Source organism: Mobula birostris, chromosome 21 (assembly GCF_030028105.1).
Source record: "Mobula birostris isolate sMobBir1 chromosome 21, sMobBir1.hap1, whole genome shotgun sequence".
NCBI classification, from domain to species: domain Eukaryota; kingdom Metazoa; phylum Chordata; class Chondrichthyes; order Myliobatiformes; family Myliobatidae; genus Mobula; species Mobula birostris.
This window is the reverse complement of record NC_092390.1, coordinates 16,910,651-16,933,665: the sequence shown is the minus strand read 5'-3', so window position 1 is coordinate 16,933,665 and position 23,015 is coordinate 16,910,651.

Below are 23,015 nucleotides of genomic sequence, written 5' to 3'. Positions count from 1 at the left end.
CCACATACAAGCTCAAAGTGGCTTGTTGGTTGTTATATTTCAGTTACTGATGCCATTCCCACAGGAGTTATCTTTTCTCCAGTATAAGTTCTCAGTTAGATAGCTGCAGGCTTCAGTTTGGTTTCTTTGAAATGCCGTCCAAACTCATATTGTGGAATGACTGAAACAGCTGAACCAGTGTATAATTCAATTTTAATTAATTTGCTATTCACTTGTGGAGTAAGCCATATTGTTTGTCTGCTATTAATTTTCACACGTTAATCTTAAGGCTACACAGTCCTGTGTCACTTTCATCATTATCAGGGTTCTCATCAACAGCATGCAGATTAGTGCTTTTTTGAAACAGCAACTTGACTTTTTAGCATTTTCTCTACTTCGTGGAGTCCATTTATTTTTGTCTGCCCAACATAATCTTTGTATGTGTCCTACTTTGCTTCATTTTCTGCAAGTTTTGCCTTTAACTTTGCATTTGCTTGGTGTATGTGAATCACTGGCACAGTGTAACACTGTTTATTATTTCTGTTTAGACACTGCAATTTGGTTCACGTTCACTTTCATTCCTGACTGCAACTCAATTGCATCTCTGTCTGTGGTTTCCATTGAAACAGCAATTTCTACTGCTCTTTTAAATATATTGCTATGAAGTGCTTCGAGAGATTTGTTATGGCACACATCAACCATAGCTTACCAGTCAACCTCGACGCTTTGCAATTCGCCTACCGGAGCAACAGGTCAATGGCAGATGCCATCTCTCTGGCCCTACATTCCTCCTTAGAACACCTGGAGAATAAAGACACATACGTAAGGCTCCTTTTCATTGACTACAGTTCTGCCTTTAATACCATCATTCCAAATAAACTGATTCCTAAGCTCCGGAACCTGGGCCTTAGCACTCAGATCTGCAGCTGGATCTTCAGCTTCCTCACAGACAGGACCCAGGCTGTAAAAATAGGGGACGAGTTCTCCTCTACAATCACTCTGAGCACCGGCGCCCCACAAGGCTGTATACTCAGCCCCCTGCTGTACTCACTCTACACCCATGATTGTGTAGCCAAGTTTCCATCAAACTCAATATATAAGTTTGCTGATGCCACAACAATTGTAGGCCGTATCTCGGGTAATGATGAGTTTGAGTACAGAGAGGAAATTAAGAACCTGGTGGCATGGTGCGAAGACAATAACCTATCCCTCAATGTCAGCAAGACAAAGGAATTGTTTGTTGACATCAGAAGGAGTAGCGGACCGCATGACCCCATTTACATCAGTGGTGCGCAAGTGGAACAGGTCAAAAGCATTAAGTTCCTCGGGGTCAATATCACAAATGACCTGACTTAGTCCAAACAAGCAGAGTTCACTGCCAAGAAGGCCCACCAGTGCCTTTACTTCCTGAGAAAACTAAAGAAACTTGGCCTGTCCCCTAAAACGCTCACTAATTTTTATAGATGCACCGTAGAAAGCATTCTTCTCGGGTGCATCACAACCTGGTATGGAAGTTGTCCTGTCTAAGACCGAAAGAAGCTGCAGAAGATCGTGAACGTGGTGCAGCACGTCACACAAACCAATCTTCCATCCTTGGACTCACTTTACACCGCACGCTGTCAGAGCAGTGCTGCCAGGATAATCAAGGACACAACCCACCCAGCCAACACACTTTTCATCCCTCTTCCCTCCAGGAGAAGGTTCAGGAGCTTGAAGACTTGTACGGCCAGATTTGGGAACAGCTTCTTTCCAACTGTGATAAGACTGCTGAACGGATCCTGACCCGGATCTGGGCCGTGCCCTCCAAATATCCGAACCTGCCTCTCGGTTTTTTTGCACTACCTTACCTTCCATTTTTCTATTTTCTATTTATGATTTATAATTTAAATTTTTAATATTTACTATTGATTTGTAAACCAGGGAGCGGGAAGCGCAGAATCAAATATCGCTGTGATGATTCTACGTTCTAGTATCAATTGTTTGGCGACAATAAAGTATAAAGCATAAAGTAAAGTAAAAGCTGTGCTACAGTTAGGAGCCATTTTTGAATGCTATCTTTTAAGATTCCTCAAATGAAATGATCTCTTAGTGTATCATTAAGCCCACTGCTAAACTGATAATGCTTAATTTATTAAATTCAGCCACGTGTGCTGAAATGGACTCCCCTTCCTTTTGATTCCGCTGATGAAATATAAAACATTCTGCAATCAGGAATGGCGTCGGCTCCATTGTGAATGTTTTTGTATCACTTTTATAATAACAGCAAAGCTCACTTCTGCAGGTCTAGTTGGAACAGTCAAACTTTGAAGCAAACTGCATGCCTTTTAGCCTAATGAACTCAGCAAAACTGGCACTCACATCTCACTGGCTACTTCATTCACTTCAGAATACTGTTCTGACAGCTCAGTTTACACGAGCCAATTATCCGTTGTGTAATCAAACTCACCAATCTTTCCGATGTAACCAGCTATTTCTGATTTTTTAAATGATTAGGATCACACAGTACGCAATCTTTATGAACCCTGAATTCTTCCATTTATGGCCATTTTTTAGAGAAAAACATGTTTGTGCCTTCCCTTCTGAAGAACATGTGCTGACTGCCTTTGTTTTAAGATCGACTGTCTCTCCACATACTGGGCTGTTTACTTTAGACTTGACCATTCCTCGCAGCGTTATTTTTAGTTTGAACATCTCGCTCCAATTTAGCAGGTCAGAAGGCATGTCGGTTCCTTATAAAAACACCTCATCACCAATGTTATGTTTTGTAACTTCAAAGCATTAAATTGATTCAAAGGAAGACATGGGGAGTCTGAAATACAGTGTACTTTAAGTGGCACACACATATATCGTGGTGGCGTGATGATGTATGCAATTAACGTATTATTTTATATTTAACCCTTAATGAATTATTTAAATGAAGACGAATGCTTAATTAAACAATATATATACCAAGTCACTTAAATATTATTGAAATATTAAATACACAACAGTGGTGTTCATGGGTTCATTGTCTATTCAGAAATCTGATGGTGGAGGGGAAGAAGCTGCTCCTGAAATGTCGACTGTTTGCCTTCAGGTTCCTGTACACCCTTCTTGATAGTAGCAATGGAAGGAGATCGTGTCCTGGATGACTGGGGTCCTTGTTGATGGATGCTGCCTTTTTGAGGCATCGCCTTGTAAAGGCATCCTCGGTGCTTTGGGAGGCTAGCGCCCACGACAGAGATGACTGAGTTAACAACTTCCCGCAGTTTTTTCTGATCCCGCGCAGTGGCCCCTCTATACCAGATGGTGATGCAGCCAGTTAGAATGCCCTCCATGGTACATCTGTAGAAATTTGCCAATGTCTTTAGTGACGTACCAAGTATCCTCAAACTCCTAATGAAATATAGTCACCGTCATCCCTTTTTTGTTGTAATCACGTCAATATGTTGGGGCTAGCATAGATCCTCAGAGAAGTTAACACACAGGAACTTGAAACTGTTCAGCCTTTCCTCTGCTGATCCCGCGATGAGGACTGGAGTGTGTTTCCTTGTCTTCCCCTTCCTGAAGTCCACAATCAATTCCTTGGTCTTACTGACGTTGAGTGCAAGGTTGTTGTTGCGACACCACTTGACCAGCTGATCTATCTCACTCCTGTACGCCTCCTCATCACCATCTGAGATCTGCTGACTATAGTTATGTCATTGGCAAATTCATAGATGGCATTTGAGCTGTGCCACGCCGCACAGTCATGGGTGAAGGGAGAGTAAAGCAATAGGATAAGCACACATCCTTGAGGTGCACCAGACTAGCCTAGCTGATGAAGAGACCCCGAACTCCAGGCGTGCTGACTGTCTGGCCCTCATCCCTCCCTATGTCCCCTGCTTGCAATGACCCATCCAAAGCTGGGATCCAAAATACTAGGACAGCCTGACATCCACGGATGTCCTTTGTCACTTTGCCGCCTGTCCACGCCACTGAGCTGTGAGGGTAAAGAGGAGGCCTGACCTATAAGGATGTCCTTTGTCCCACATCCACATCACTGGGTTTTGAACGTGGAGCATGGAGTGGAGGTCCGACCTCCAGGAGCGGCTGAGGTGGCGCGATGGCAAAGAATTTAGCACGCACTTTAGCACAGGCGACCCCAGTTCAACTCCCACCGCTTTTTGTTGGGATTGTTTACTTTCTCCCCATGACCACGTGGGTTTCCTCCGGGTGCTCCGGTTTCCTCCCGCGGTCCAAAGTCATACCAGTTAATAGATCATTGTAAGTTGTCCCGTGATTAGGATAGGATCAAACTGGGGGACTGCAGGTCAGAGGGCTGAAAGGACCTTTTCTGCCCTGTGATCTGAATAAAATAAAATTTTAAAAATTATGTGCAGAATTAGGCCATTTGTCCCATCAAGTTCGCTCTAGCATTTCATCATGGCTGAACCAATTTCCCTCTCAGCCCTAGTCTCCTACCTTCTCCCCGTATCCCTTCGTGTCCTGACCAATCAAGAATCTATCAACCTCTGCCTTAAATGTACATAAAGACTTGGCTCCACAGCTGCCTGTGGCAAATTCCACAGATTCACCACTCTCTGGCTGCAGAACTTCTTAGATAATGGGCACAAAACTGCTTACCAAATACTCCAAATGAGGGTTCAACAGTGTTTTATAGAGTCTCAACATTACATCCTTGCTTTTATATTCTAGTCCTCTTGAAATGAATGCTAACATTGTTTATGCCTTCCTCACCACCAACTCAACCTGCAAATTAATCTTTCGGGAATCCTGCACAAGGACTTCCGAGTCCCTTTGCTCCTCAGCTTTTTGTATTTTCTCTCCATTTAGAAAATAGTGAACCCTTTCATTTCCTCTGACTCAAAACCTCTGGGTGCTCAGAGGGCAGGAAGGACCTTTTCTGCCCTGTATCTCAATAAAATAAAATTTAAAAAAATATAAGACCATAGGATATAAGTGCAGAATTAGGCCATTTGCCCATCATGTGACCTGCTTCTTTTTCTCTGGAGCAGGAGAGGGTGAGGTTTATAAAATTATGATGGGCGCTGATAGGATAGAGATTCAGAATTTTTATGTCTAAGGGTAGAAAAGTCAAATACGAAAATACAAACATTTATGTTGATGGGAAATTTCAAAGGAGACGTGCGGAGGAAGATTTTTTGCATGCAGAGAGTAGCGGGTGCCTGAGGCAGGTACGACAGTGGAGTTTAAGCGGTTGTTAAATGGACACACAAATATGCAGAAATGGAGGGATATGGATCGTGTGCCAGGAGAAGAGACTTGGTTTAAGTTCACGTTGCGCTCAGCACAACATTTTGGACCGAAGAGCCTCTTCTTGTGCCGTACTGTTCTCTGGTCTACCTTCGGACACAATGCTCAACGTTAGGAAGATCTGATGCTCGCGTCTGTGGGTTTTCTGGTCTGCCCATCACATTTCCTGTCCCTTTGACTTCGTTCCCACGTGGTCACATGTCTCAGGGAGTCCTTGAGCAGGGAGCTGGCTTGGCAGGTGCTCTATCACACCGTCTTTCAGCCACAGCTCCCAGAATCACTACCTGAGACATCTCTGAGCCCGGGCGGAGGCAGGCACTTGCTCATTTACCACATAACGCTGGAGTCAAGTTCAAATCTGCCCAACCTGCTCTTAGTTTAACTCAAGGTTAACCTTTGATGTACAGTAATTTTAACAACGATCTTCCATGATTTAAACTACAGATCATCACAGCTAATGACCTCCCCAAGTGGTGGAGGTAATTGGATGGCCCGGGTTCTGCTGCCTTTCTCTGGAAGTGATAGATATCGGCTGTCACAAGCTCACACTGTGTAGACGTGGACACCCTTTTATTGCACTTCTGCCTAATCACCGACTCTCTTTGTCCTCAGATGCTCACTGGTCCAGTGCAGTGTTGCAGCTCGTTAGTGCTGCCAGGGCACAATCGCAGCGCCCTGATACTCCAGTGCAGTGTACCGCAGCACTCTGTTCCTATGCGGTATCGTAACCTGCCGGTGCCCCATTGCAGAATCGCAGCCCACAGGTGACCCAGGGCAGAAATGCACCTTGCTGATGCTCCTGTGCAGTGTATTGCAGTTTGCTGGTGGTCCAGTGTGGTGTACTGCCGCTCAGTGGTGCCCCACGTGCAGCACATACGGCTCACCAGTGCACCGGTGAGGTAGGCCATGGCTGTGCAGTGCCCCAGTGCAGCACAAGGCGGCTAACCAGTGGCCACTGCCAGTTATGACAGCTCCACACTTCCCAGTGCAGGTGAGGGGTCCTGCCCCAAAATGCTCAATGTTCACCTTCCCCCATAGAATATTCCTGACCCTGAGCCTCCTGTAGCCTGCTCCTGGGGATTTGATATTCCATATATAAGGAGGGAGGAGAAGATGGCAGCACGACGCAGCGCGCGGGGCCATTCCGAATGGTATCGATTATATGTAACTAGGATGCCGTGCACAATCCGGATTTGATGGAGACAGCCGTGAGAAGCGCGGAAGAACATCTGGAGAAACTTCTGAAATGCCTGCTTCGCTGCCGCTGCTACTGCGCAATCGAGAATCTCCGGAGACGAAGGCCCCAAATTCTTGGCTTTGCCTATTGCCTGTTGCCAGGGCTGGGGTCAGAACGCTCGGCAGAAATGGTGCTCGGTGCTCGATGTCGGAGAGCTGGTCAGAGGCACGGAGTTTTCGGATGGACTCGGAGTTGGGCTGTGGTCAGATGCTTCCCGGATGCTGCATTGGCAAGTTGGCGGCGCTGGAGGTTCACCATCTGCGTGAGATGATGGGACTTTCGAGAGACTTTGAGACTTTGAGACTACTACCGTGCCATGGTCTGTTCTTATCAAATTACGGCATTGTTTGCATTGTTGTAACTATATGTTATAATTATGTGGTTTTTGCCAGTTTCTCAGTCGGTTTGTCATGTGTTTCCGTGATATCATTCTGGAAAAGCATTGTATCATTTCTTAATGCATGCATTACTAAATGACAATAAAAGGGGACTGCGTGTCCTCATAATCTAATCTAATCTAATAATCTCCCTGAACCCCTGGGTTAGATCCCAGCCTGTAGCCTGCTCTTGGGGATCTGTTATCCTATACATGAAGTCCTGAAACCCCTGGGTTAGTTTCCAGTCTGTAACCCACACCCAGGGATCTGTTATTCTGTTTACAGTACAAACCATTGGACCCCCAGATTAGATCCCAGTCTGTAACCCACACCAAGGGATCTTTTATTCTATATACAAACCCCCTCCCGTGGCACAGTGGTCCAGGTGGTCGCTACAGACAGTGCCATGGAAGAAGCCTTCACAAAGTTGCCCTGGGACATCTCCCTGCTCACCTAGACGTGTGTGGCAAGCGGGGCTGTGATGTAGAGGGTTGGCAGGGACAGGGAGCAGCTGGGAGACTTGTACAGCAGTGAGACTGCCTCTGGAGCCTCTCATTACACGGTCGATCACAGAATAATATCCACTGCATTGATTTTACAGCACTCCAATTAGCCATCAGTCGAGTGTCTGCCCCCAGCTCTCCGCAGTGCTGACATCGCCCGATGATTGATAAGCCTCGTCTGCAGAGACCGCCCTCTCACACCAGTGCTGCCCGGTCACGATGGATGCTCCTTGATATATAATCCCCCTCCCACCTGAATCACTGGATAGATCCCAGCCTGTAACATACACCGAGAGATCTGTTATTCTGTATATAAATTCCCAAACCCCTGGATTAGATCCTGGCCTGTTACACACACCGAGGGTCTGTTATTCTACACATAACCACTGAAACCCTTGGATTAGATCCCAACCTGTAACATATTCTCAGAAACAAACTGGGGGGCCACTTTGCTGATCACTTCTGCTCCATCCGTCTCAAAATAATTATTACTAACAAATCACTTGTGGTACCAGTGGAACCAACACCGGGCTACTGTTACACCACCATCAAGAGTGCTTACCGTGCTATCCCACACCCACTCTGCGGGAATTCTGGTCACTGAGTACAGGCAGAGACTGAAGACCACAGCACCAGCAGTGAGGATATGGACAAACAGAGCAATGGAGCCCTTACAGGGACTGCTTTGAATTAGTGGACTGGACTGTGTTCAGGGATTCATCCTCGAGTCTGGCTCAGTCCGCTAGAGCTGTTACTGACTTCATTAAAACCTGTGTGGATGAGTGTGTGCCCACGAGAACATACTGTGCATACCCAAATCAAAAGCCGTGGATGAACGTGGAGGTTCATAGCCTGCTGAGGGCTAGATCTGTGGCATTCGTCTGGCAACCCGTGTCTGTACAAGAAAGACCAAGTACATCTTGCAGAGGATACTTCAAGAGCAAAGGATCACATCCGAGTGAGGTTTTAGGCAGAAGTGGATGCACGTCAACTCTGGCAGGGTTTGCGCCCCGATACTACCTACAAAACAAAACCCAGCATCATGAAAGGCAGCGATGCTTCACTACCAGACGAGCTCATTGCTTTTCATGCTCACTTTGAAAGGGAGAGTGAAAGCACAGCTACGAGGATGCCTGCAGCACCCAGTGACCCTGTGATCTCTGTCTCGGAGGCCGACGTCTGGCTGTCTTTCACGAGGGCGAGTCCTCGCAAGGTGACAGACCCCAATGCAGTACTCCGAAAATCTATGCCAACCAACTGGCATGTGTGTTCCAAGACATTTTCAATCTCTCATGGCTCGAGCCCCCACTTGCTTCAAAACGGAAACAATCTTACTAGTGCCCAGGAGGAGCGGGGTGAGTTGCCTTAAAGACTATCATCCAGTAGCGCTCACATCTACGGCGATGAAGTGCTTTGAGAGGTTGTTTGTGGCTAGAATTAACTTCTGTCTCAGCAAGGACCTGGACCCATTGGTATTTGCCTATCGCCACAATAGGTCTATGGTGAATGCTATTTCATTGGCTCTTCACACAGCCTTGGATCACCTGGACAACACTAATGGTCCTATCAAGCTACTGCTGATTGACCACAGCTCAACATTTAACACAAGCATTCCTACAGTTCTGATCAAAAACCCAGGCCTCTGTACCTCCCTCTGCAACTGGATCCTTGACTTCCTCACTGGGAGACCAAAATCTGCGCGGGTTGGAAATAACACCTCCACTTCGCTGACAATCAACCCTGGCACACCTCAAGGATGTGTGCTTAGCCCACAGCTCTCTCTACACCCATGACTGTGTGGTTAGACACAGCTCAAAGGCCATCTATAAAACAACACACACAAAATGCTTGAGAAACTTAGCAGGTCAAGCAGCATCTATAGATAATTGACATTTCAGACCAAGACCCTTCTTCAGGACTGAGAAGGAAGGGGAAGAGAATAAAAAGGTAGAGGGAGAAGAAAGAGGCTAGCTAGAAGGCGATAGGTGGAGACAGGTGGGTGGGAAAGGTCAAGGGCTGGAGAGGAAGGAATCTGATTGGACAGGAGAGTGAACCATAGGAGAAAGGGAAGGAGGAGGGGATCCAGGGGGAAGTAATAAGTAAGTGAGAAAAAGTGGGCGGGGGGGGGAATTTGTTTACTGGAAGGAGAAATCGATGTTCATGCCATCAGGTTGGGGGCTACCCAGACAGAATATGAGGTGTTGCTCCTCCATCCTGAGGATGGCCTCATCTTGGCACAGGAGGAGGCCATGGACTGACGTGTCAGAATGAGAATGGGACTCAGAATTAAGATGTTTGGCCACTAGGAAGTCCAACATTTAGAGGCTTTGGTGATGATTTACCAAAATTCTCTGGACTCTGCGCAAGTCCCGGTGAATGTCACTCCACTGTTCAAAAAGGATGCAGGCAAAGGGCAGGTAACTATAGGCCAGTTAGCTTAGAATCTGTATTTGGGAAAATGCTTGAAGTTATCATTAAAGAAGAAATAGTGAGGCATTTGGAAAGAAATGGATCCATTGGGCAGATGCAGCATGGATTCAGCAAAGGCAGGTCCTGTTTGACAAACTTACTGGAGTTCTTTGAGGATATGATGAGTGCAGTGGATGGAGGGGAACAGATGGACGTTATTTGCTTTGATTTACAGAAGGCGTTTGATAAGATACCACATAAAAGACTTACCCGTAAGATAAGGTGTGGTGCATGGCCAAGTGGTTAGGGCGTTGGGCTCACGATCTGAAGGTCGTGGGTTCGAGTCTCGGCCAAGGTAGCGTGTTGTGTCTTTGAGCAAGGCACTTAACCACACACTGCTCCAGTCCACCCAGCTGAAAATGGGTACCGGCAAATGCTGGGGGTTAACCTCGCGATAGTCTGGCGTCTCATCCGGTGGGGGGGGGGGGGTGGAGTCTCATACTCTCAGTCGCTTCACTCCACAGAAACTGGCATAAGCACCGGCCTGATGGACCACAAGGCTCGGAACAGACTTTAACTTTAACATAAGATAAGGATGCATAGAGTTTGGCTGATGTATTAGCATGGATAGAGGATTGATTATCTAATAGAAAGCAGAGAGTTGGGATACATGGGTGTTACTCTGGTGGGCAATCAGTGGTGAGCGGTGTGCCGCAGGGGTTGCATTGGGCCCACAACTGTTCACGATATACGTTAACGATCTGGAAGAGGACACCTAGTGTAGTGTATCTGAATTTGCTGATGATACTAAATTGAGTGGAAAAGCAAATTGTGCAGAAGATACAGAGAGTCTGCAGAGAGATATAGATAGGTTAAGTGAGTGGGCAAGGGTCTGGCAGATGGAGTACAATGTTGGTAAATGCGAGGTCATCCACTTTGGAAGGAAAAATGAAAGAGCAGATTTTTATTTAAATAGTAAAAAACTGGAGCATGCTGTTGTGCAGATGGACTTGGGAGTGCTTCTGCATGAATCACAAAAGGTTGGTTTGCAGGTGCAGCAGGCTGTCAAGAAGGCAAATGCAATGTTGGCCTTCATTGCTAGAGGGATTGAATTTAAGAGCAGGGAGGTTATGCTGCAACTGTACAGGGTACTGGTGAGGCTGCACCTGGAGTACTGTGCGCAGTTCTGATCTCCTTACTTGAGGAAGGATATACTGGCTTTGGAGGCAGTGCAGAGGAGGTTCACCAGGTTGACGAGGGTGCTAGACTACGAGGAGAGATTGAGTTACCTGGGACTGCACTCACTGGAATTCAGAAGAATGAGGGCAGGTCTTATAGAAACATATAAAATTATGAAAGGGATAGATAAGATGGAGGCAGGAAAGTTGTTTCCACTGGTAGGTGAGACTAGAACTAGGGGACATAGCCTCAAGATTCAGGGGACTAGATTTAGGATGGAGATGAGGAAGAACAGCTTTTCCCAAAGTGTGGTGAATCTGTGGAATTCTCTGCCCAATGAAGCAGTGGAGGCCACTTCAGTAAATGCACTTAAGACAAGGTTGGATAGATTTTTGCATAGTAGGGAAATTAAGGGTTATGGGGAAAAGGCAGGTAGGTGGAGATAAGTCGATAGCCAGATCAACAATGATCTTATTGAATGGCAGAGCAGGCTCATAGGGCCAGATGGCCGACTCCTGCTCATATTTCTTATGTTCTTATGTTCTTATGAATGGTACGGAGGTGCTCGATGAAGGAGTCTGAAATTTATGACGGATCTCACAAATGTCGAGGAGGCTGCATCAGGAGCACCAGAGACAATAGACAACCCAAGCAGATTTGCAGGTGGAGTGTTGCCTCACCTGGAAGAACTGTTTGTGGCACTGAATGAAGTGAGGGAGGAGGTGAATGGGCAGGTGCAGCACTTGGGCTGCTTGCAAGGATTAGTGTCGGGAGGGAGATTAGTGGGGAGGGATGAATGGTCAAGGGAATCACAGAGGGAGTGAACCCTGTGGAAAGTGGAGAGGGGTAGGAGGTAAAGATATGTTTAGTGGTAGGATCCATTTGGAGATGGCAGAAGTTGCGGAGGATAATATGTTGGATGTGGAAGCTGATGGGGTGGTAGGTAAGGTCAAGAGGAACTCAATCACTATTAGGGCAGTAGGAAGTTGGGGTAAACGCAGATGTACAGGAAATACAGGAGATGCAGGAAAAAGCAGCATACATTTGTTGGTGACACAACTATTGCTGGCAGAGTTTCAGGGAGGGTAATGAGAGGGTGTACAGGAGGAAGATATATCTGCTGGCTGAGTAGTATCACAGCAACAACCTTACATTCAATGTCATTAAGACCAAAGAACTGAATATGGATTTCAGAAAGGGTAAGAAGAGGGAACACACACCAGTCCTTAGAGAGGGATCAGAAGTAGAGAGGGTGAGCAATTTCAGTTTCCTGGGTATCAATACCTCTGATCTAACCTGGACACAACATATAGATACAGCTATGAAGAGGGCATGGTAGCAGCTATATTTCTTTAGGAGTTTGAGGAGATTTTGTATGTCACCAAAGACACACACAAATTACTACAGGTGGACTATGAAGAGCATTCTTACTGGCTGCAACACCATCTGGTACAGGGAGGGGGAAGGGGATGACTCCACGAGATCAAAATAAGCTGCGAAGCACTGTGAACCTAATCAGCTCCATCATGAACCATCGCCTCCTTAGTACCTTCAAGGAGTGATGCTTCAAAATGGCGGCATCCATCATTAAGGACCCCCACTTCTCAAGACATGTCCTGTTCTCATTGTTACCACCAGGAAGGAGGTACAGGAGCCTGAAAGCACACACTCAACAATTCAGGAACAGTTTCTTCCCCTCTGCCCTCCAATTTCTGAAGGGACATTGAGCCCAAGACAACAAATTTCATGACATATGCCAGTGATATTAAATCTGATTCTGATTCAGAATCTGATTCTGAAAAGTAGAATTTCCTAGTAGCCAACTATTTTAACTCCTGTCCTCATTCCCATTCCGATATATTGGTCCATGGTCTCCTCTCCTGCCATGATGAGACTGCTCTCATTTGGAAGAGCAACATCTCATACACCGTGTTGGTAGTTTACAGCTTGATGGCATGAGCATCAATTTCTTCTTCTGGTAAATTTTCTTCTCCACCCCTTCTCTCTTCTTCTATTCCCATCTCTAGCCTCTTACTTCTTCTCCTCACTTGCCAATCACCACCTCTTTGATCTCCTCTTCCTTCTCTTTCTCCCATGGTCCACTTTCTTTTCCTATCGGATTCATTCTTCTGCAGCCCTTTGTCTTTTCCACCTATCACTGCCCAGTTTCTTTCTTCTCCACCCCCCCCACCCCACCCACCTGGCTTCACCTCTCACCTTCTAGCTTGTCGTCTTCCCCCTTCTCCCACCTTCTTATTCTTCAAAGTCCAAAATTCAATGTATACTTATGTCAAAGTGCATATATATCACGACATGCAACCCTGAGATTCATTTTCTTGCGGGCATTCACTGTATTGGACTGCAACCAATCAGTGAGCTGCAGCATGCGAAGAAGCGGCAATATCACTTGGATATGCAGCTGAAGATTAAAAAGTCAGCACCACAGTGGTTTCCGGAGCTGGACTGCGCCCAATCAGTGAGTGGAATTCATTAGAAAGGGTGAATAAAAATAAGACAGGGTCAAACGGAGCGGCCATTGTGTGAGTGGGCCAGTGTTGGAGTGGTTTTGCCTCATGCTTATTCTTCATTCCTTGCCTGTCAGGGCACAGTTAGTGCAGGGAGAATGACTCCAGGAGCTGTATTTCGTATTTTCTGTGAGATGTGGAAATTCTGGGAGACCTCCAGCTTCCTGGATAACCACATCTGCACCGAGCTACTGCTCCTCAGAGAACGTGTTCAGGAATTGGAGCTGCAGCTCAATGACCTTCAGCTCTTATGGGAGAATAAGAAAGTGACAGATGGAGGCTACAGGGAGTTGGTCACCCCTGGTTTTCAAGAGGCAGGTAATTGGGTGATGTCAGGAGAAGGAAGGGAAATGGACAGCCAGTGCAGAGTACCCCTCTGGCCGTTCCCCTCAAGTTGAGGGGGATGATCCACCAGGGGGAGCTGCAGTGACCGGCACTCTGGCACTGAGTCTGACCCTGTGCCTCAGAAGAGAAGACAGGTGAAGAGGACTGCAGTGGTGATAGGAGATTCCTCAGTCAGAGGAACAGAGCTGAGATTCTGTGGATGTTATAGAGAAACCCGGATGGTCTGCTCAGGGTTAGGAATGTCTCGGATCAGGTTCACAGCATGCTAACGGGGCAGGGTGAGCAGCCAGAAATCTTGGTACACATTGGCACCAATGATATAGGTAGAAAAGGTGAGGAGGTCCTGAAGAGAGATTTTGAGAAGCTCAGTAAAAAGCTTAATAGTAGGACCTCCAGTATAATAATCTCTGGAGGGCGGCCCGCCGTGCACCAGTGAGGGTAAGAAAAGGATGAATGCGTGGCAGAGGAACTGGTGCAGGGGGCAGGGGTTCAGATTTCTGGATCATTGGAATCTGTTCTGGGGAAGGAACGACCTGTACAAAAGGAACGAGTTACACCTGAACCCAAGGAGGATCAATGTCCTTGTGGGCAGGTTTGCTGGAAGCGGACCCAAAATGCAAGACACAGACACTGAAGTACTAGGAACAGGACTTGACTAGAGAGCTGGGTCAAGAACACAGACTTGGGCTAGGACATTGGCTAGGCAAGCAGGACCAGGACAAGGAACTGGGAACTAGGAGCCTGGGCTTGGACTCTGAGCCGGAAACTGGACAAGGACCCAGAACCTGGGTCTTGACTTGGGCTCGGACCCCAGAACTATGCAAGGACATTATGTGGCTACAGGACTGGACGTGGCTACAGAACAGGACGTGGAACTCCTGTACAGGATGAGGCACATGGACAGGATGAAAACACAAAGCCTTGACTTGGACAGGACGAGAACACGAAGCCTAGACTTGGTACTCAGGAACAGCCGAGCCTTGGACTTGGGACGACAGGAACCTCGGAACCTTGGACTTGGGATGACAGGAACGCAGAACACAGAGCCTTGGTCTTGGGGAGGGCAGGAACACAGAGCCTTGGTCTAGAGCACGGGAGCATGGAGCCTTGGACTTGAGAGACAGGAACACAGGGACATGGAACACAGAGCCGGGACCCCTCCTTTGGAACAGGACTTAGGGCCGGGACTTGTACACGGAACACAGAGCCAGGACCCTTCCTTGGGAACAGGCCTTGGGGATGGGGCTCTACACAGAATGCTGAACACGACGAGACGGTTCCCAACACTAGGTAGCGGCGAATGGCCAGACCTACCTAGTGAAGGTGTGGACACAGAGACAGTTCCAACTCAATGACAGACAGTTCCTTATCTTGACACAGCAAGGCTCCGGTCTCGCTCCGGTGGGTGAACTTGACAAGGTTGCAGGGCAAGGCTCCCGACACAGATTGCAGGCAAAGGCTCCAGACACAGGTTGCAGGCAAAGGCTCCAGACATAGGTTGCAGGCAAGGCTTCAGAAGGAAGGGGAAGGGAAGGGAAGGGAACAGTCCAGCCTCAGGGTAACGGCAAAGACGGCCTGGCTTACCCAACTGAGGCAAAGACAGGAAGGGACAGATCCAACCGCAGGGTAACGGCGAAGACAACCTGACTTACCCCACAGAGGCAAGGACGGGATACTGACAAGATGAACCAGCAACAACACTCGAGCCCAGGGCCACTTATATTCTCAGCCCCAAGACAAGCATCAGGTGCCTATGACTAAGCCCAACTGAAACAAGGGACAGCCGGAAGACCCGGAGTCCACGGACTGGACCGTGAACTGGAACGCAGACTTCACAGACTGGACCATCACAGCTCGAGCTGTTTAGGAGAATGTAAACTAATTTGGCAGGGTGATGGGAACTGGAGTGATAATGCTAAGGATGGGGTAGTTGGTTTACAAACAGAGACAATGTGTAGTGAGACTGCTAGCAAGAAGAGGCCAATGATAGGACAAAATTGCAGTCAACAGGATGAGTTGCAATGTAAAAGGGACACAAAATCAAAAAGGGTGATGAACACAGGACTGAAGTTGTTATATCTGAGTGCATGCAGTATTTGAAATAAGGTAGATGAACTTGTAGCACAGTTACAGATCAGCATGTATGATGTTGTGAACATCACTGAATCATGGCTGAAAGAAGATTATAGCTGGGAGGTTAACATCCAAGGATACACATTGTGTCAAAATGACAGGTAAGTGGGCAGAGAGGGTGGGTGGCCCTGTTGGTAAAAATGAAATCAAATCTTTAGAAAGAGGTGGCATAGGATCAGAAGGTGTAGAATCGTTGTGGATAGAGCTAAGAAACTACAAGAGCAAAAATACCCTGGTGGGAGTTATATACAGACCTCTGAACAATAGCAAAGATATAGTCTACAAATTACAATGGGAGATAGAGAATGCATGTCAAAAGGGCAATGTTACTATAGTGTTGGGGGACATAAACATGCAGGTAGAATGGGAAAATCAGGTTGGTGCTGGATCCCAAGAGCAGGAATTGGTAGAATGCCTACGAGATGGTTTTTTAGAGCAGATCTCAGTAGACCCCACTTGAAGATCAGCCATTCTGGATTGGATGTTGTGTAATGAACTGGAATTGATTAGGGAGCCTGAGGTAAGGGAACCCTTAGGGGCTGTGATCATAATATGATAGAATTCACCCTGCAGTTTGAGAAGGCGAAGCTAAAGTTAGATGTATCAGTATTACAGCAAAGTAAATGGAATTACAGAGGCATGAGAGAGGAGCTGACCAAAATTGATTGGAAGGAAACACTGGCATGGATGATGGCAGAGCAGCAATAGCTGGAGTTTCAGGGAGCAATTCAGAAGGCCCAGGATAGATACATACCAAGGAAAAAGAGGTATTCTGAAGTCAGCATTATGCAACTGTGGATGACAAAAGAAGTCAAAGCCAGCATGAAAGCCAAAGAGAGGGCATATAACAGTGGGCAACAAGGATTTTTTATGTGTATTTTATGGAATTGGGCTGCTGATAATTTTTGAATGGCCTCTATTTGTTATTTCAGTTCATAATTCTAGTCAATTAAAATGTTGCCCACAACGTAAGGTGAAAAGTTCTATCTTGTCCAGGCATGCTTAGCTGGGGCAGATGCAGCATGATAGGTCAGGTTTTAGAAAGGCTGTAAATTTCCGTGAAAGATTTTGTTATTTGAGACAGATGTTTCCAGAATTACTGATACCAAGATTAAGGAGAGCATTTTTGTTGGTCCACATGTTAAACAGGTCATCAATGAAAGGCAATTTGAAGAACTTCTAGAGAGACCGAAAAAAATCACATGGAAGGCATTCAAGCATGTTGTTGAAAATTTTCTTGGCAATTGCATAGCACTAAACTAAGTGCAGCTGGTTGACATCATGCTTCAAGGATTCAAAACCTGAAGGGCAACATGTCACTAAAGATTTATTTTCTGAAATCCCATCTTATTTGGACGCCTTCTCTGCAAATCTTGGTGCTGTCAGTGACAAGCATGGTAAAGGGATTCACCAGTACATTGTGGTCATGGAGAAATGGTATCAGGGCAACTGGAATCCATCAATGCTGGCTGATTATTGTTGGACACATAGTGAGAAGCTTCAGCACTGAGTACAAATGAAAATTATCAAACAAACATTTTTAGCTTGGTTGAACTATTGCAAAGCATCAGCACCGTTATGCTATTAAACACATTATATTCAATAAAAGTTCATTTCTTGTTTCTCCAAATTCCTACATAATACAAGTAGTCTGAAATTATATTTGTGTTCAGCTTCATGTGGTGTATAATAAACAAAAAGAAATTCTGAGGAAGCAACACTTTCAGAAAAATTCGTCCAGTGTAATAGAGCAATAATTAATGGGAAGTTAGAGGCTTGGGAAGCTTGTGAAAATCAACAGAAAGTAACAAAAACGGTCACAAAGAAGGAAAAGATGGAATACGAAGACAAGCTAGCCAATACTATTAAAGAGGATACCAAAAGTTTCTTCAGATATATAAAGTGTAAAAGCAAGATAAGAGTAGATATTGGACCACCATAAAATGATGCTGGAGCAGTAGTAATGGGGAACAAGGAAATGGTGAATGAACAGAACAAGTATTGGTCTTTGCTGAAGAAGACTCAAGCAAAATATCAGAGATTCAAGTGTGTCAGGGGCCAGAAGTGAGTGAAGTTGCCATTACTAGGGAGAAGGTGCTTGGAAGGTCTGAAGGTAGGTAATTCACTTGGATTAGAAGGTCTACAGCCATGGATTCTGAAAGAGGTGGCAAAAGAGATTACGGAGGCATTAATCTTTCAAGATTCAAGGGATTCTGGCATGGTTCCAGGGGAATGGAAAATAGCAAATGTTTCTCCACTCTGCAAGAAGGGAGAGAAGCAGAGGAAAGGACATTATAGGCCAGTTAGTCTGGTCTCAGTGGTTGGGAAGGTTTTGGAGCCAATTGAGGATGTGGTTTGGCGTTAGTTGTTCAACACGCTCCTAGAAGACAGCGGCATGGACTGATGAGGGAGAGGGAGAAGTAGAGAGTCCGTCATCGTGCCCGACGCCGGCCCCCTAGGCCTGAGTGGACGTAATAGTAGTAGCAGTAGTAGTAGTTTGGGAGTACTTGGAGACACATGATAAAATAGGCAGGTCAGCATGATTTCCTTATGGGAAAATCTTGCCTGACAAATTTGTTGGAATTTTTTGAGGAAATAACAAGCAGGATAGACAAAGGAGAATTGGTGAATGTTGTGTTCTTGGATTTTCAGAAAGCCTTTGACAAGGTGCCGCACATGAGTCTACTTAACAAAATAAGTGCTCTTTGTATTACATGAAAGATGCTAGCTTTGATAGAGCATTGTCTGATTTCCAGAAGTAAAGAGGATATTTTAAAGGGGGTCTTTTCTGATTGTCTGCTGGTGACTAGTGGTGTTTCACAGAGGTCAGTGTTGGGACCACTTCTTTTTACGTTACATGCCAATGATTTGGATGATGGAATTAATTTTGTGGCCAAGTTTGCAGATGATCTGAAGGTAGCTGGATGAGCAGATATTGCAGAGGAAAAGGAGAGGCTGCAGAAGGACCGAGACAGATTAGGAGCATGGGCAGAGAAGTGGTGGATGGAATACAGTGTCATGAAGTGTATGGTCATGTAATTTGGTAGAAGGAATAAAGTGTAGACTATTTTCTAAATGGTGAGAAAATTAAAAAATATGAGGTGCAAAGGGACTTGGGTGTCCTTGTATATGATTCCCTAAGGGTTAATTTGCAGGAATACAAATGTGATGTTAGCATTTATTTTGAGAGGACTAGAATATAAAAGCAAGGATGTAATGTTGAGGCTTTCTTAGACACTGGTGAGACCTCACTTGACATATTGTGAGCTGTTATTTATTGAGATGAAACATGGAATAGGTCCTTCCACCCCTTCGAGCTGTGCCACCCAGCAATCCGATGATGTTTAATCTGAACCTAATCACTGGACGATTTACAATGACAAATTAGTGTACTAACCGGTACATCTTTGGACTGTGGGAGGAGACTGGAGCATGCAGAGAAAACCCACACTGTCACGGGGAGAATGTATAACCTCTTTACGGGCAGCGACGGGAATTGAACTCCGTTCGCTCGTACTGCAAAGCGTTGTGCTAACCACTACGCTACCGTGCCACCCCAAGTGGCTCCTTATCTAAGAAAGGATGTGCTGATAATGGAGAGGGTTCAAAGGAGGTTCACAAAACTGAACCCAGGATTGAAAGGCTTATCATATGAGGAGTGTTTGGCGGCTCTGCGCCTGTACTCACTGGAATCCAAAACATTGAAGGGGGGGGGACCTCTTTGAAACCTATCGAAAGTTGAAAGGCCTTGATAGAGTGGATGTGGCGAGAATGTTTCCTATAGTGGGGGAGTCTAAAACCAGAGGACACAGCCTCAGAATAGAACAGAGATAAGGGGGAAATTCTTTAGCCAGAGCTTGGTGAATCCGTGGAATTCACTGGGTATGTTTAAGACAAATGTTGATAGATTCTTGATTAGTCAAGTCATGAGGGATATAGGGAGAAGGCCGGAGATTGAGGCTGAGAGGGAAAAGGGATTAGCCATGATGGAATGGTAACGCAGGCTCAATAGGCCAAGTACCCTAATTCTGTTCCTATATTTTATGGTCTTATGATCTTGTGCAACAAACGCAATAGGATCAATGAAAGACCACCGCCAACCAATGTGCAAAAGACAACAAACTGCAAATACAAAAGGGAACATTTTTAAAAATGATAATAATAACAATAATAATAAGGGTTAACAGGACCAGGTGGTTAATAGAAAAAAATATCAGAAATACAGAATAAAAGATCAACAAATTCTGGACGATAAACGCAGAAAATGCCAAGAGAAACCAGAAAAAATCCAACACATCACAGGATTCTGCAGCAGTTTAACTCAATCTGATTACTTCAAGAGGCACAATCAAGTGGCAAATATCACTCACCAAAATCTTGCTTTAAAATACAAACTCAAAGAAGAAACCACACCTGACCATAAATACAAGCCTGATCCAGTTCTAGAGTCGGAGTCCCACATGTTATATTACGACTGATCCATTATTACAGAGAGGATGATCCACACTAACCATCTGAATATGATATTATGGCATAAACAAGCAAGAGGAACTTTCTTAATAGATATAGCCATTCCAAACACACATAACATAGAGAAATCAATGTGAAAAACACCAGAAATATGCTGAATTAAAAGAGGAAATTGAAAGAGTATGGAACATGAACAAGGTATACATTGTCCCAATAGTAATGTCTACAACTGGTATCATCCCAAAGTCATTATACAATTGCTTAAATAATTTTGCCTACACAGCAATATCTATGCAAATCTCCAGAAAGCCACAATACTAAACACAACTAGAACAGTCCTAAATTTCCTAGCAACCAAGAATGAGCATGCTTGGCTATGCCTGTACCTCACATTTTCCTAGGCGGAAATGAGAAAAAAAATAATAATAATTAAAAAATAAGCAATAAATATCAAGAACATGAGATAAAGAGTCATTGAAATTGAGTCCATAGGCTTTGGGAACACTTCAATAATAGAGTTAGTGAAGTTGAGTGAAGTTATCTCCTATGATTCAAGCCTGATAGCTGAGGGGTAATAACTGCTCCTAAGGCTCCTGCACCTTCTTCCTGATGGCAGCAGTGAAAAGAAAGCATGGCCTTGATAGTGGGGGTTCTTGATGATGGATGCTGCTTTCCTGGGGCAACGCTCTATGTAGATGTGTTCAATGATGGATTTACCTGTGATGGAGCCTGGCTTTTGTAGGCTCTTCCATTCAAAGGTGTAGATTTTTCCACACCAGGCCGAGAAGCTACCAGTCAATATACTCTCCACCACACATCTATAGAAGATTGTCAAAGTTTTAGATGACATGCCAAATCTTCGCAAACTTCTAAGAAAGTAAAGGCACTGCCATGCTTTCTTCATAATGGCACTTACTGTATGTGCTGGATCCAGGACAGATACTCTGAAGTGATAACACTGAGGAATTTTAAATTGCTGACACTGTCCACCTCTGATCCCCCAATGGGGGCTGGCTCATGGACCTCTGGTTTCTTCCTCCTGAAGTTAATAATCAGCTCCCTGATCTTACTGACATTGAGTGAGAGGCTGTTTTTCTGGCACCATTCAGCCATATTTTCGTACTCCCTCCTATTTGCTAATTCGTCACCACATTTGACTTGGCCAACGACAGAGGTGTCATTGGCAAACTTAAGTATGCCATTTGGAGCTGTGCTTAGCCTTGTAGCCACAAGTATAAAGTGAATAGAGCAGGGGGCTAAGCACACAGCCTTGTGGTGTGCCAGTGCTGATGCTGATTGTGGAGGAGATGTTGTTGCCAATGCAAACTGACTGGGGTCTTCAAGTGAGGAGATCGGGGATCCAATTGCACAAAGAGATATTGAGGCCAAGGTCCTGAAGCTTATAGATTAGTTCTGAGGGAATCATAGTATTGAATGCTGAGCTGTAGTCAATGAAGAGCATCCTGATGCATGCACCTTCACTGTCCAGATGTTCCAGGGTTGAGTGAAGAGCAAACAAAATAGCATCTGCTGTGGACCTGCTGTTATGGTAGGCAAATTGGAGCGGATCCAAGTTGCTTCTCAGGCAGGAGTTGATATGTTGCATCACCAAACTTTCAAAGCACTTCATCACTGTGGATGTAATCACTGAGGCAGGTTACCACATTCTTCTTAGGCACCGGTATAGTTGAAGCAGGTGGGTACCTCAAACTGCCAAAGTGAGAAGCTAAAGATCTTTGTGAATGCTCCAGCCAGCTGATTAACACAGGTCTTTAGTACTTGGTCAAGTACCCTGTCCGGGCCAGATGTTTTTTGTCAGTTCACCCTCTTGAAGGATCTTCTCACATCAGCCTCAGAGACTGAAATCACAGGGTCACTGGGAGCTGGGGGAGTTCAGGAAGGTTCCTCCATGTTTGGATGTGCAAAGCAATCATAAAATAAAAGTACCTGGGAATGAAACCTTATGCCCCCTGTGTTGCTCGATTTCACTTTGTAGGAGGTGATAGCATTCAAGTCTTGCCACAACTACTGAACTTCCTTCAGAGATTCAAGTTTGGTCCAAGTTTGGTCCGAAATTGCCACTTTTCAAGTAAGATGGGTTTCTGGAGATTGAACCTGGGCCACTTGTCACCACACCTGAATGCCACTGATCTGCCACTCAGCAGATTACGATTCTCATGGTTCATCTAGGGTTTCTGGTTGCGAGAGACAGAGTGCTTTTCCAGGGACACGCTCATCTACGACTGTTTTTGTAAAGTTCGTAACAACCATGGTGCATTTGTTCAGAACCGCTGATGAGTTTTTGATCGTGATACAGTTCACTGACTCAAGCAATCTCGTAGCCACTCCTTTATCTCCCGTGACCACCTCTTTGTTGTCCATATCTCTGGAGTCTTGTTTTTAGTCTCTACCTGTATGCAGGTAGGAGGAGGACAGCCAAGTAATACCGAAATGTGGGAACAGTAGACATTCCTAATCATAGTATAGCAGTGGTCGAGTGTGTTGGGACCCTTCGTGCTGTAGGTGACATGTTGATGATAATTGGGTAGAGATTTCTTGAAACAAGGCTGATTAAAGTCCCTGACAATGATATAAAAGGCAT